Genomic DNA, 15,625 nt, shown 5'->3' with positions numbered 1-15,625 from the left:
CTCGAGTGATGTGCTGCTCCTGAGATCCTACAAATTCGTACTCGCCATCAGAACCCATTCCAGATCCTTGCTCGACCTCTCTGGGACCCTCACCAAAACAAATTGTCCTGAGCAAAAACAATATTACTAGTAGAACCTGAAACGCAGTCTCTTGTGATGGATCTATTTCGTTAGGGGAAAGAAGGAAAAATAAGAAGAAGAAAAGAAAGGAAAATGCAGGGGGGGTGAAAAAAGAAAATGGTGCGACAACTGTCCTTGATCTCGTTGCTCTCCGCGCTCAGGTGCCGTTCAACAGTCCTGCCTCTCAACTTTCCCAGAATAGACTCTCTAGTGATATAAGGTTCTCTTCACCTTGCTCTTTGTCACGAGTTTTCTCCGGGTCAGCGACCTTCTTGCAGTGGGACGAGTGGACCCAAGTCCCTCTTTTGGCGACAGTTAATGCTTTAGTGCTGGTTAACAAGACTTGGTACGGTCCTTCCCACCTGTCAATGAGGCAACCTGAGCGTAGAAAATTTCGTATCATCACATAATCCCCAGGCTCAATGTCATGACAATTACTGTTCGGTAGGTCAGGAATCACCAGCTTTAGATTTCTTTGTTGATTTCTCAGCTGCTGGCTCATCCTAACCAAATATTTCACAGTTATTTAATTATTGCATTTTAAATCATCCTGGGGGTCTATCATTACATGAGGTTGTCGACCAAAAAGAATTTCAAAGGGTGACAAGTTAAGCGGTGACCTGGGAGTGGTTCTGATGCTGTACAACACTAGTGGCAAAGCTTCTGGCCACAGCAATCCAGTTTCAGCCATCACTTTGCTCAGCTTATTCTTAATAGTGCTGTTTACTCTCTCTACCTTCGCACTCACCTGTGGTCGGTACAGAGTATGTAGCTTGCTATTAATTCCCATCAGTTTGTACATGACCTGAATGACTTTACCTGTAAAATGGGTACCCATATCACTTTCAATCACTCTAGGGATACCATATCTACACACAAATTCCTGCACAATTTTCTTTGCAGTGAACGTAGCAGTATTTGTGGCAGCAGGGAATGCTTCTACCCAGTTGGAAAACACATCGATACATACTAACACATATTTCAAATTCCTACAGGGTGGTAACTGTATGAGGTCGATTTGTATTACCTGAAAAGGTCCGTCTGTAGGAGGGATATGGGATGGCTCTGTTGGTATGGTCTTACCAATATTCTTCCTCAAGCAAGTAAAACATGTCATTGCTCTCTTACCTGCATGAAAAGAGAATCCTGGAGCACACCAGTAGGCTCTTACCAGCTTGCACATACACTCTTTGCCCAGATGAGTCAGACCGTGTGCCGCCTCAGCTAGACTTGGAAGATATACTGTGGGGGCCACTGGCTTACCGTGTCCACCTGTCCAAAGTCCTGAGGACTCCTGACCATACCCCTTCGACTTCCAGACCGCCTTTTCCTGTAGGGAACACAAATTTTGCATTTAATTTAGCTGCTGTGTATTGACCTTGTTAAATGTCATCAGTGATGTGATGTTCATCTGTATGGTGGTGCTTGCTGCTGATTTAGCAGCTTTATCTGCCCGGCTGTTACCAAGTGAGATTGGGTCTTGGTTGTAAGTGTGTGCTTTACACTTGATAACAGCCACTCTGTCTGGTTCTTGTATTGCTGTCAGAAGCCTTTTGATGTGTGACGCATACGCTACAGGTGTGCCAACTGCCGTCATGAAATTTCTGAGGTGCCACAGGGCCCCAAAATCATGCACTACTCCAAAGGCATACCTAGAGTCTGTGTATATGTTAGCTGACTTACCTTTGGCCAACTCACATGCTCTGGTTAGGGTGACCAGCTCAGCGACTTGCGCTGAGTGTGGTGGTCCAAGGGGTTCAGCTTCTATGATACCTTCGTCATCTACAACTGCATATCCAGTGCACAGGTCTCCCGATGCCGTCTGTCTGTGGCAACTACCGTCAGTGTAGAAGGTAAAGTCTAATCCTTCCAGTGGGTTGTCACTGATTACACAAAAGAGAAAGGTTTTTGATCCTGCACCAACCTAGATTCAAAAATACAAAAGTAATCATATAATAACCAGTAATGGACAATAATGCTAGATATTAGCAATTCATATCTGTCCGTGTGGCTGTGCGCCCAGAGTCAAAAAAGGGGGTTATACGTGTGAAAAGAGAAAAGTATGACTCTTGTTTGGGCGCACTCTTGTAGTAAACTAAATGTTAATTAGTACATAATGTATCTAAAAAATAAATGATGAAGTCTTTATTCTCTACTCTTTAAAATGCATGGGGACTAAACACAACAGGTTAAACATAACACAAACGTGGGTATGCCAGCTGGGGAAATAGGTCTCCCAAAAATTAGAAAATGTCCAGATCTTAATTATACCTGGATAAGTGCATATCGGAAGGTAGCTACTTACTATGCTGCTTCCGTCTGCCCAAGATCTGTACAAACTGTGTTTGTATTAATGCAGCCCTAAATTGGGTTACATTCGTGAGTGGGAGAGCCCACACACTGGGTAACAATTCTGACAATTGACCACTGTAATAAATGAAAAGAATAACGAATAGAAAAAAAGGGTGTCAAAGTCAGAAAAATATCCCTATACACGCTGCCATATTTGCACCTCACGCTGGTCCGCGCTGCGCATGCGTGCGCTTTCCCGTGATAGCACATACCCGCTGATGCGTGCACCCGCTCGCATCGGTATGCGTATTTACGGTAAGGAGTATGTAGTCGTAGCGTGCGACCCAATCGTTACATATTTTCACAATTAATATAGTTTGTAGACCATGGTCCCTTTGATAGATTCTGAAAGTTTGGTTAATATGGAATGTCCCTGAACGGAGGAATCCCTCTTTGTATTGTGCTAAGGGTCTAACAGGAATCATACAGCAGTGTTTGGTACCCATCGGAAGAGTATTTAATTAACAATATTCCGGTGTTGGTTTGGAGCGTATTAATCGCTCGTGCGGATAGTTATGGACATAAGAAGTTTATGTCCATTTCTATTATTTACTCATACTCAGTTATGCGGCGGGAAACCTAGTTTCCCACCCACCTGAGCTGTTTGAAATCGTCACAGCCCACCTGTATGAATCACCCTATGACCTTTTGTTATAATGCGAAGCCGAATTCCTGCGTCCAATGGACAATGAGGTTGTAGGGACCATTAGATTGCATTGTGTGAGTAGCATAAAAGACGGGCCTGTGGCATCCAGCTTTCACTTCTCATCAAACGGTTCTCATTGCTGATAATCGGGAAGCTGGATGTCCAGAGGCGCATGCGATCATACCCTTTGTGCGTAAGTTTTTCTCCGTAATCATATTGTCTTACTGTGAGCCAATCTCTCTCTCTCCGTCTCTCTCTCTCTCCCTTCTCTTTCTCTCGTATCTCCCATTGACTAGTATTGTATTGTATTAGATCAGCATAGTATTGTATTGTATTTCTTGTATAGTTATTTGGTTAGGAAGTCTCTGTTATATTGTAGTGTATCATTTGTACTGTGATTCTTTTTGCAAGTATAATAGTTATAATACAGATAATAGGCTTTGGACCCTAAACAGGTATCTGTGTATTTTTCTCATAGTGTTAAGTGTTCACTTGAGCGTCGGTGACGCTCAAGCAGCTTTGTAGTTAGTCAGGTTACACAAGGTTGCACTTACACCCTGTATTCACATTAAGGTATTCTGTGTATTTCATTGATAAAAGGTTTAGACATAAAGGTATAGCGTTGTGAGCGTCTGCGCCGCTGGTGATCTCCTCGTGGTCTCGAGCGTCCGCTACGCCATAGCGAATCATTACTCTAGTCATCACCAATAACGTGTTGTCCTGTGATCACTGGGCCGTGAGCGAACGTGACGCTTGAGCGCCTCGCCTTCGGCTGAGCGATCGTTACGCAACTAGCGTACCCTTACGGTACTACTTAAGTAAACAGCGTACTGTGTTCTTAGACTTCATTAAGGGTTGTTTATACGACAAAGGAATTTAACATTGTCAATTGGGGACTCGTCCTGTCCTTCTCATATCTGCACTAGGTAGATCAGCAGACATTATCCCCCAGCAAAGGGTGGGAGGTTGTCTCGCAGTGCTGACGGGATAAGCGTCTGCTTCACTTAGATAAAGAGTGCTGAAGGAATCCGGGAACCGGAAGTAAGAACAAAACGCTTGTGTCCTTTAAAACTGTTTATTTCTCTTCTGTCTTGCGTATACACGCACGCATACATATATATCTGCATTTCTTTTTCAATTTCGTATATCACTATTCCTGTTTGCCAATTTTTATAGTTGATAGAAAGTACTAAAAGAGACTTGCTGTTATTTCATAGTTTAAGAATAGAGGTAATAGTTAAAAGTGTAGACAAACACACAGGTTTGCCTGGGAGATAAGGCAAAGCCAGTGGGGTACGCGGTAGATGATCAGGGATCGTTTACATTGATAAAAGTATATTGTGTTACGGTGGATCTTTGTTTTGCGTACACGTGTCTCTAACAAAGACTAGCGTACGCAATCCAAAGGCCGACGCACGCAGCGTTCATTACGCAACGTAGCGTCCGGTTACGCCCACGTAGCTCAAGTTGTGAAAAAGGCGATAAGTAACGCAAAGGCGATAGATAACGCGACGCGGTAAATAACGCAAATCTATTTTTGGAAAATTTGAAATTTAGTTTAACAGATCCTGCTCCTAATTGGTAACACAGCTGGGCTAAAGAAAATTTCTGCGCAGAAATAGATATAGAAACGAAAGTGTACATGTGTTGAGTGAGTGTGTTTTTATTACATAAGTTTATATAACTTAGAGGTTGAACCAAAAAGAAATCGGGTAGGACATACGTGTAAGTGACATATACGGTGGCTAAGGAGGCATCCTTGGTTAAATAAAATATGAGCATTAGAGTATAGCGGACCAGTATACAAGACCAGGAGGTCAGACCAGGAGGTCGTACAGAACAAGACCAGGAGGTCATAAGGAGACAAAGAAGGTCCGCTATAAAGGTACAAGAAGCACAACCCCGGGGGTTGGTGCTAAAACCCATATAGGCCATTGGAAGCTCTGGCTGAAGGAATTCGCAGCCGCAATTTTCGATTCCATTAATCTCTCAGTACATAACAGGTAGTGCTTATGTACTGAACGATTGTACCGCACGTAATTGTGTGCAGTAGTTAGTAATCTGACCTAATACCATTAGAGTAAAGTGGTCACAAACGCTATTTGTACATTCTGACGTGATTTGTGTAATTTTTTATTTTTAAAGGGAAGTTCGCTGGTCACTCAGGAACTATCTAACAACCCCACCTTTACTGGAAAGAGTAAGTGTCCTGCGGGTAACCCTCGTATGTTCCAGTAAACAGAAGGTTTCTGGTAGGGCCCTGTATCGAGTACGCCAGCACCATATCGGTGTGATCAGGTCGTATTGGTCGAGGTGGGCGAGTGAGTGGGGTACTCGGTAAACCGCCACCGCCGGCCTATTTTGAATAATTTGGTTTGCTGTAAGGGTTCGCTGAAGACCGTGATATAAAGATCAAAGGAGTAGTAAGCAACACCTGCAGATTATGGGGGCCAATTGTTCAGGTAGGGGGCGATCAACCTCGGTTCGGGTTGATTCAGAGAACCGACCAGTCGGGTCGGCAAGGTACATCATGTGTGAAAAATACGGAAGTCACACAGAGGTTTTATGTGATGAATGGGAGAGAATGACTGTACAAGACAGGGAGAAATTCCCAAGAATAGGTAGCTTCAGTCCAGAAGTGTTACAAAATTTAAGGAGGAGGATATGTCTCATAAAATCAACAAAGAGACGAATTCAGCATCATGATTATTTACAGTTATGGCACCAGGAAGGTGAGATACAGAGAGGTTTGGCTCTGGCGGCGGGATCTGGGGCAGTCAGGAAACTGATAGCCACAGCCCCGCCACCACCATACATAGCAGGAGAGAAGTTGATTACGGAGAGAAACGCACTGGGTTGTAAAACACAAACACTTAGTAACCCTGTAAATGTTAATGATGTTAAACAAGTAACTCATGCAAGTATTAACCCGTGCAAGTTGTACCCTGTTTTGAACTTTCCTCAGGAGTGTGATCAAGAAGACGATCCAGCAACAATTTCAGCTCTCTCTCTAGCGGCCACCATAGCAGAGACCACAGTAGGCACAGCAACACCCACGAGATTAGCGAAGGCCCCTAGCGGAGGGATAGGTGAGGTCGTGTCAACGGGTAAGTACGGCACCATGCATTATACTGAAACAATTTCACCACAAGTTGTAGAATCTACACAGAATGAGGTTGTTAGAGTTAACCCTGTTAGAGTAATAGCAGTTCCCAATGGGAAAACAGATGTATCAGGAGCCACTCCCATAAGGAACATTGCCATGTACACTCCATTTTCCCGAATGGAATTAAGAACAATAGTGTCTGAATTTCCTGACCCCAGGAAAGACCTAGTTGCTAGCCAAAAATACATCAGGGATCTAGGTAACACTGTAGAACCCAACAACAAGGATTGGCAGATACTGCTAAGAGCTTGTTTACCTTCAAATGTCGACTCAGTTCAATTCTTAGCGGATTGTGGACTAGATAAAGATGTACCACTTTCAGATGTGTACAACAAAGATAACGTAAAAAGGATAAATTTACAGCTAAAGGAGTATTTCCCAGCCGTTGTTAAATGGAACAAAATATTCTCCATTAGACAAAAAGAGTCCGAAACGGCAACAGAATATTTTCATCGGGCACTATTAGAAATGGCAAAGTACACTGGAATAGAAGACATTAGGACCAACCCAAACCACCAAGAAGTAGCAGTATCTGTACTGATGGATGGTTTAAAGGAAACATTAAAGACTAGGGTTCAGACCACGCAACCATGTTGGCGAGGTCTGTCGGTGTCCACATTGAGAGAGGCTGCTATTGATCACGACAGAAACATCACTAGACACAGGGAGTCGCAAAGTGATAAGTTGATGTCAGTAAGTATACAGGCGCTGACCACAAGGCAGCCTGCGTATGTACCACCGAATCCTGTGGGTAAGTCAAGTGTAATAACATGTTTTTCTTGTAACAAACAGGGACACTATGCACGAGACTGTAGAACAAAGAGTGTACAAAGATCTTTTCAACCCCCTAGACAACGACACGACACACGACATTGGGAGCAGGGTCCACAGAGGCGGAGTTTTGAGCCACATACAGGGGAAACAAAAAGATACCCCCCGAACAGAGATTGGCATGCCTCTGGTAGTTCCCAGCTAACTCCCCCACAAGTAGTTGCTGCCAACGGGATTCAGGGAGGTCAGCATACCCAATAGGGGTGTGGCCATACCTGTAATCTGCAGCCAGTGAAATTGATTGCCAGTCTTGGAAGTGAACCAGAGATTGCAATCAATGTAGCTGGTAAAACCTTAAACTTTCTTGTAGACACAGGGGCGGCCAAGTCAGTGATAAATTCGACAGTGGGCATGAGAACCACTGGTAGGACAGTTCCAGCCATGGGAGTAACAGGAGTAGTCCAGCACTACCCTGTTAGCAAACCAGCCGAGATTACAATAGGGCCTTTGCATACCAAGCATTCGTTTTTGCTAGCTGCATCGGCACCAACCAATCTCCTGGGAAGAGACTTACTATGTAAAATGGGTTGCGTCATTTATTGTACTCCTGAAGGTGTATTCTTGGACATTCCTGAGAATCACGCTCAGGAAGTACGAGACATGTTAGACTCCCCATCAAAATTAATGTCACATCCCATTATGACAAATAGGAATCCATCCCAAATAGAAGAGATGACATCTCAGATACCAGAGTCACTTTGGACAAAAGATGGACAGGACACTGGATTAATGGCAAACGTAGCTCCAGTAGTTGTACAAGTAAAAGATGGTAGGATAGCTCCAAAAATCCCACAGTATCCTCTGAAGCCAGAGGTGGAGTTAGGAGTTTTCCCAGTAATAGAGCGCTTGCTACAACAGGGCATTCTAGTAAGAACGTCCAGCACAGCAAATAGTCCCATTTTCCCTGTTAAAAAGAGTGGGGGGAGGGGTTACAGGCTAGTGCAGGATCTAAGGGGGATTAACAAAATAGTTGAGAGTCAGTTCCCCGTAGTGCCAAATCCAGCTGTCATCCTAATGCAAATTCCTCCCACTGCCAAATTTTTCACTGTTATTGACCTCTGCCCCGCATTCTTTTCGGTACCTCTGCACCCTGACAGCCAATATTTGTTTGCATTCACATACAGAGGAGTCCAATACACGTGGACTCGGTTACCCCAAGGTTTCATAGACAGTCCAAGTATATTTTCTCAGGCTTTGCATGATTGTTTACAGTCTTTCCAACCGGAGAGTGGATCAGTATTGATACAGTATGTAGATGATTTACTACTGTGTTCAGATTCGCTGGAAGCTTCCCTGAAGGATACGAAACAGCTCCTGTTTCATCTTTCAGACACAGGACATAAGGTTTCCAAAGACAAGTTGCAATTATGCCAAACTAAGGTAAAATATTTGGGACACTGTCTAACACAAGGACTGAGACACCTGACCGCTGATAGAATCCAAGCCATTAGAGACATGACACTGCCACAAACCCAGCAACAGATCAGGACGTTTTTAGGAATGTGTGGGTATTGCCGTAATTGGATCCCAGGGTTTTCCATATTGGCGTTACCTTTGCAGGAAATGGTCTCCTCAAACAAACCTGATAGGATCTCGCATACAGACGAATCCGAAACAGCATTTGAGAGACTCAAACAGTGCCTAACGCAGGCACCAGCACTAGGTATGCCAGACTATGGGAAACCCTTTGAACTATACGGAACAGAAAGTGCTGGTTGCGCAGCAGGTGTACTAACCCAAAAACACGGTGATACCAGCAGGCCAGTTGCATACTACAGCGCTCAGCTAGACACGGTAGCGCGATCCCTCCCCACATGCTTGCGTAGCGTTGCGGCGATAGCATTGCTAGTGACAAAAAGCGAAGATGTCGTGCTAGGCCACAACCTCACAATCCATACACCACATGCAGTATCTGCCTTATTGAATTCTGCCCAAACCAGACACGTCTCATCAGCAAGGTTTACAAGATGGGAATTGGCATTAATGGCCCCAGTAAACATCACCATAAGGAGATGCAGCGCATTAAATCCTGCAACATTTCTCCCAGGTGTGCCTGGTCAGACACAAAGGGTGGAAGGTGAGAGTGATGGGGAAGGAGGATTTAATACAAAGGAAGATGCACATGATTGTATGGAATATTTGACCCAAAATTTTACCGCAAGGCCTGACATCAGTGACAATCCACTGGAAGATGCAGAACTCACGTTCTACACTGACGGTAGTTGTCATAGACAGTCAGACTCGGGAGACTTGTGTACTGGATACGCAGTCGTAGATGACCAAGACACCATAGAAGCGGAACCGCTAGGTCCACCTCACTCAGCCCAGGTTGCTGAACTGGTCGCCCTAACCAGAGCATGTGAATTGGCTAAGGGTAAGTCAGCCAATATCTACACCGATTCTAGATACGCCTTCGGGGTAGTACATGATTTCGGAGCCCTATGGCGCCTCAGAAATTTCATGACGGCAGCTGGTACACCGATAGCGCATGCAGCTTATATAAAAAGGCTTCTAACAGCGATACAGGAACCCGACAGAGTGGCTGTTATCAAATGTAAAGCACATACACATAGTCAAGACCCAGTGTCACTTGGTAACAGCCGAGCAGACGAAGCAGCTAAGCTTGCAGCTGCTACCCCCATACAGACAGACACCACACAACTGATGGTATTTAATACCATCAACACACAGAAGTTGTGTGAGATGCAGAATTTGTGTTCCACACAGGAAAAGGCAGTCTGGAAGGCAAAGGGATATGGCCAGGAGTCCTCAGGGCTCTGGACGGATGGACATGGTAAACCAGTGGCCCCCAGAGCATATCTTCCATGTCTGGCTGAAGCAGCTCATGGGTTGACTCATCTAGGCAAGGAGGGAATGTGCAAATTGGTAAGAGCATACTGGTGCGCCCCAGGATTCTCCTCTCATGCGGGTAAAAGAGCAATGTCATGCCTTACCTGTCTGAGAAAGAATATTGGAAAAGCAATACCTACAGAACCATCCCATATCCCACCTGCCGGCGGCCCTTTCCAGGTAATACAAATTGACTTCATTCAATTACCCCCATGTCGAAATTTGAAATATGTACTTGTTTGTATAGATGTTTTCTCGAATTGGGTCGAAGCATTTCCAGCAGCTACAAATACTGCTATGTTTACAGCTAAGAAAATTGTGCAGGAATTTGTATGTAGATATGGTATCCCTAGAATAATCGAAAGTGATAGGGGTACCCATTTTACCGGTGATGTCTTTCAAGGAATGTGTAAATTAATGGGTATTGATAGCAAGCTGCACACTCCGTACCGTCCACAGGCGAGTGCGAAGGTCGAAAGAGTGAACAGCACTATTAAAAATAAATTGAGTAAAGTAATGGCAGAGACAGGATTGACGTGGCCAGAAGCTTTACCCATTGTTTTGTATAGCATCAGAACCACTCCCAGGTCCCCTCTTAACCTGTCCCCTTTTGAAATTCTGTTTGGTCGACAACCGCATGTCATGATTAACCCTCAGGATGATTTGAAATGTAACAATGAAGTGACTGTAAAATACTTGATTAACATGAGTAAGCAGTTGAGGAATCAAAATGATAATCTGAAGTTGGTGATTCCTGATTTACCAGATAGTAATTGTCATGACATTGAACCTGGGGATTATGTAATGATACGAAATTTTCTACGCTCAGGTTGTCTTATTGATAGATGGGAAGGACCATACCAGGTCTTATTGACTAGCACCACAGCATTGAAGGTTGCTGAGAGAGAGACTTGGGTCCATTCATCCCACTGCAAAAAGGTTGCTGATCCAGAGAAGTCCCGTGATAAGGAACAGACGGTAGAGGTTGTATCACTGGAGTGTCTGTTCCAGGAGGACTGAGGCGGCACCTGAGCCTTGAAGACCGAAAGCAGCTGTCGACTCCCTTCTCCCTTTTATTGTTTTTCTCCACTCCCCATCCCCTCTCCCTTAAAATTTCTTTTTCCCCCTTCTCATTCTTCTCTATTTCCTCCTCAAAGATGGACTTGCCCCAAGAGACTGCGATCCGGATTTTGATGTTAACCATGATGTTGACCAGAGCAGTCTGTTCCGGCGAGAGCACCATAGAGGTCGAGAGAGGTTCTGGAATGGGTTCCGATTATGATGATGGAGGCGTAGTTTTCCAAGATCAACCAAACCAACAAGCAAAGGCGAGTATCAGAAAACGATCCGATAGAAGAAATTGTGATGGATTGTTAGCTGAAGAAAACTGTATCTGTAGGCTCTGTGACAATTTGATTGAGGATGGGTGCATAAAGAAATGCCAATCCAGTTTTAATATCCATATGGACCGGCATCCATTGAGTGACTATCACTCCTTAGTGGGTAACGTATTAAACCAAACAGATTGTTGGGTATGCTCTCAAGTACCTCAGGGTCATAGCAAATCAGGGCTAGTACCATTTCCTTTAACGTTAGGGGAGGTACTTGAGCTAAGTGGTGGGAGACCGGTGGACCGGAGGTTTAACATCTCCAGCCCTCCTAGTTTGAAGCTCCACCAATACCATGTGGATAGGTCCCTCTTATGTTTTAATATCTCCAATCCCCGTAAGCCGGGAAATTGGGAAGTGTCATGGAGCAACCTTACCATGACCTTTTCACACAGAGCAGATAGAATGCCTACAGATACAGAGCTTGTACGCCACATAGCCAGTAGAGGAAAATCTTTCCGGTATAGGTATACCTTAGGAAATAGGATTACGAGAGTTGGAGAAGTATCACCAGGATACTGTGCACATATCGTACAAACTGATACGTGCATTAAGCAGATGGAAGAATTAGGGTCAGGAGAGTTCACCTGGAAGGTGTGTAATATTGTAATGTCCTTCTCTGTCCCATATGTTCTCCCCGATGATGCATATTTCATATGCGGGAGAAAGGCGTACAAGTGGCTTGCCCCAAACTCTGAAGGATTGTGTTATATTGGAAAAGTATTGCCTGAAGTGATGACTGTAACACATGACAAAATGAAAGACATACACCGTGGTGCCCAAGCTCCTTATACTCACACTCATTACGAGCACCGAGTTAAAAGACAACTGTCAGAAAGGTTAGAGCATCCGGCCTCTGATCTTATCCATGAATCCACCGGGATTCAGGTTCTGGTAGCGTTAGATTTCACTCGCACCGCTCGAGGAGTGATGAATTATAGATACATTTCCGCACTCGCCAATTTGTTAGATAATATCACTGAAATGTATGATGACACGTTCAGATACACTGGAAGAGAACTTCAAGCTTATAAAACAGAACTAGTTCAGCATAGGATGGTTCTTAATTATCTTACAGCAGTAACAGGCGGATATTGTGTTACATTGGCAACACAGTACGGCATAAAGTGTTGCACGTATATCACAAATAGCACCGAGGATCCGGTAGAGGTCATAGACCAAAAGATGGACGATATTCTCCAATTGAAGTGGGAATTTCGTCGAAAACACAATCTCACCCTTGCTGCTGTAGGTAATGAGCTGACTGGTTGGGTGTCATGGTTGAACCCGCGAAATTGGTTCTCCGGTTTAGGAGACTGGGCTCAAGGAGTCATAAGGGATGTTGGAAAGTTTCTCCTATGTATTTTAGGTGTTGTTATATCTATTGGATTGATATTTAGATGCGGGCAGGCTTTAATGAGGTGCAAACAAAGTACAAAAGTGATGAGCTTGAGGAGTGAGGAAACTGTAATTAACCTGGATTTGATTTATGACCCAATGATAGAAACCAGGATGTGATGAAAAATGCGATTATACGGTCCGTTTCTTTCACCTGTTTTTCTGCTTTTCTCCAAGATACAAAGACCCCCTTGGACGAGGAAGTTGACGAGACGCTATACAGACAACAGACAAGCACCAAAGATTAAGTTTTGACTACCTATGATATGGACACTTGATGAACTTTGCCATGGATCCCCAGTTTCCCTAGTATTTTTAAACTCACGCTAGCCCAACATTTTTTTTGTAAATCTGATGGCACTGACAAAGCTATTTGCTCATGCCCAAGGAGCAATACAGCGCAAAGAAGACGACTCTCAACAGATACCGAACAAAACTTCAACGACAGATGTACATTTACCTGACATAGAATATCATTGCATTTTCCATAAGTGTTCTTCATCCTCATCTCTACAACCCTCAGGTAATAACACACATAGTATAGGGAATACAGGCACAGATATCAGCAATCACATATTCCCCCATTCATGTATCATCAACTAAAATGTGCTCCCCATTTTGTTCAAAAGCCGAAAAGAGCTCGGTAAAGTTTGACAGCCCATCCACAGACCTGTACCACGGGATAAGAAGGAATTCAAATGTATACTTCGCAATACCTCGAAGCTTGATTTACCACACGTACGGCACGATGATACATGACCCTCCAAACATGGACCCATACGCACATGCTTCTGCTTTCTCACTAGGTCATACCCTCTTCACACCTACTCCTCTCTTCTTCCTTACCCAACCATGGAAATGAATTAACCCCTGACTTATATTTTTCTCCTTTTTTTGTTTTGAAGGAGGCAGTTATTATTGACTGCCAAAGGGTGGACTGTCAAAGTCAGAAAAATATCCCTATACACGCTGCCATATTTGCACCTCACGCTGGTCCGTGCTGCGCATGCGTGCGCTTTCCCGTGATAGCGCATACCCGCTGATGCGTGCACCCGCTCGCATCGGTATGCGTATTTACGGTAAGGAGTATGTAGTCGTAGCGTGCGACCCAATCGTTACATATTTTCACAATTAATATAGTTTGTAGACCATGGTCCCTTTGATAGATTCTGAAAGTTTGGTTAATATGGAATGTCCCTGAACGGAGGAATCCCTCTTTGTATTGTGCTAAGGGTCTAACAGGAATCATACAGCAGTGTTTGGTACCCATCGGAAGAGTATTTAATTAACAATATTCCGGTGTTGGTTTGGAGCGTATTAATCGCTCGTGCGGATAGTTATGGACATAAGAAGTTTATGTCCATTTCTATTATTTACTCATACTCAGGTATGCGGCGGGAAACCTAGTTTCCCACCCACCTGAGCTGTTTGAAATCGTCACAGCCCACCTGTATGAATCACCCTATGACCTTTTGTTATAATGCGAAGCCGAATTCCTGCGTCCAATGGACAATGAGGTTGTAGGGACCATTAGATTGCATTGTGTGAGTAGCATAAAAGACGGGCCTGTGGCATCCAGCTTTCACTTCTCATCAAACGGTTCTCATTGCTGATAATCGGGAAGCTGGATGTCCAGAGGCGCATGCGATCATACCCTTTGTGCGTAAGTTTTTCTCCGTAATCATATTGTCTTACTGTGAGCCAATCTCTCTCTCTCCGTCTCTCTCTCTCTCTCTCTCCCTTCTCTTTCTCTCGTATCTCCCATTGACTAGTATTGTATTGTATTAGATCAGCATAGTATTGTATTGTATTTCTTGTATAGTTATTTGGTTAGGAAGTCTCTGTTATATTGTAGTGTATCATTTGTACTGTGATTCTTTTTGCAAGTATAATAGTTATAATACAGATAATAGGCTTTGGACCCTAAACAGGTATCTGTGTATTTTTCTCATAGTGTTAAGTGTTCACTTGAGCGTCGGTGACGCTCAAGCAGCTTTGTAGTTAGTCAGGTTACACAAGGTTGCACTTACACCCTGTATTCACATTAAGGTATTCTGTGTATTTCATTGATAAAAGGTTTAGACATAAAGGTATAGCGTTGTGAGCGTCTGCGCCGCTGGTGATCTCCTCGTGGTCTCGAGCGTCCGCTACGCCATAGCGAATCATTACTCTAGTCATCACCAATAACGTGTTGTCCTGTGATCACTGGGCCGTGAGCGAACGTGACGCTTGAGCGCCTCGCCTTCGGCTGAGCGATCGTTACGCAACTAGCGTACCCTTACGGTACTACTTAAGTAAACAGCGTACTGTGTTCTTAGACTTCATTAAGGGTTGTTTATACGACAAAGGAATTTAACATTGTCAAGGGGTTGGGAGAATGAAGTATAAGTGGTGATACTGCTGTTGGTGTGGTTTCTACGGGGAAGAGAGTCTCCCTACTTCACTGGGTATTCCCTAGCGGTCACCCGTCTAGGTACTGACCCAGCCCACCTCCGTTTAGCTTCCAAGATTGGACGAGATTGGGCGTGAACGTAGGGGTATGGTCGTAGGGAGATTTGACCCTACAGCACCAATGAGAGTGCACCGAAATGGGAGGATTGATTCCTCCTCAGAAAAGAAAAGCTGAGAATGCGTGGAGAAAAGAGTGGTAGTAGATAAGTAAGTGTGAATCTGCTGTCCACGTTAGACTGAAGAGACGTGTCTCCTGAGGGGACACGCTCCCCTGAATCGTGGATGAGAGTTCACAGAAAGAAGAACAGCAGGAAACACTATTTCAAGGATAAAAGAAAGTAGAAGCTAGGTTGTTGTGAATTACAGTGGGTCCCTTTGGGTTCCCTCAATTATTTGGATTCTAATAAATCCTGGTTCAACATA

General features: G+C 44.1%; 1 pseudogene; it reads right to left on the bottom strand.

Moving 5' to 3' along the window:
• Window positions 1-15,183: 15,183 nt before the first annotated feature.
• On the bottom strand, window positions 15,184-15,302 carry LOC134948184 (5S ribosomal RNA; annotated as a pseudogene).
• Between the last annotated feature and the right edge of the window lie 323 nt (window positions 15,303-15,625).

Source organism: Pseudophryne corroboree, chromosome 1 (genome assembly GCF_028390025.1).
Source record: "Pseudophryne corroboree isolate aPseCor3 chromosome 1, aPseCor3.hap2, whole genome shotgun sequence".
NCBI classification, from domain to species: Eukaryota; Metazoa; Chordata; class Amphibia; order Anura; family Myobatrachidae; genus Pseudophryne; species Pseudophryne corroboree.
Note: the sequence above shows the minus strand (reverse complement) of the source record. Positions and strands in the feature narration are given on the sequence as shown.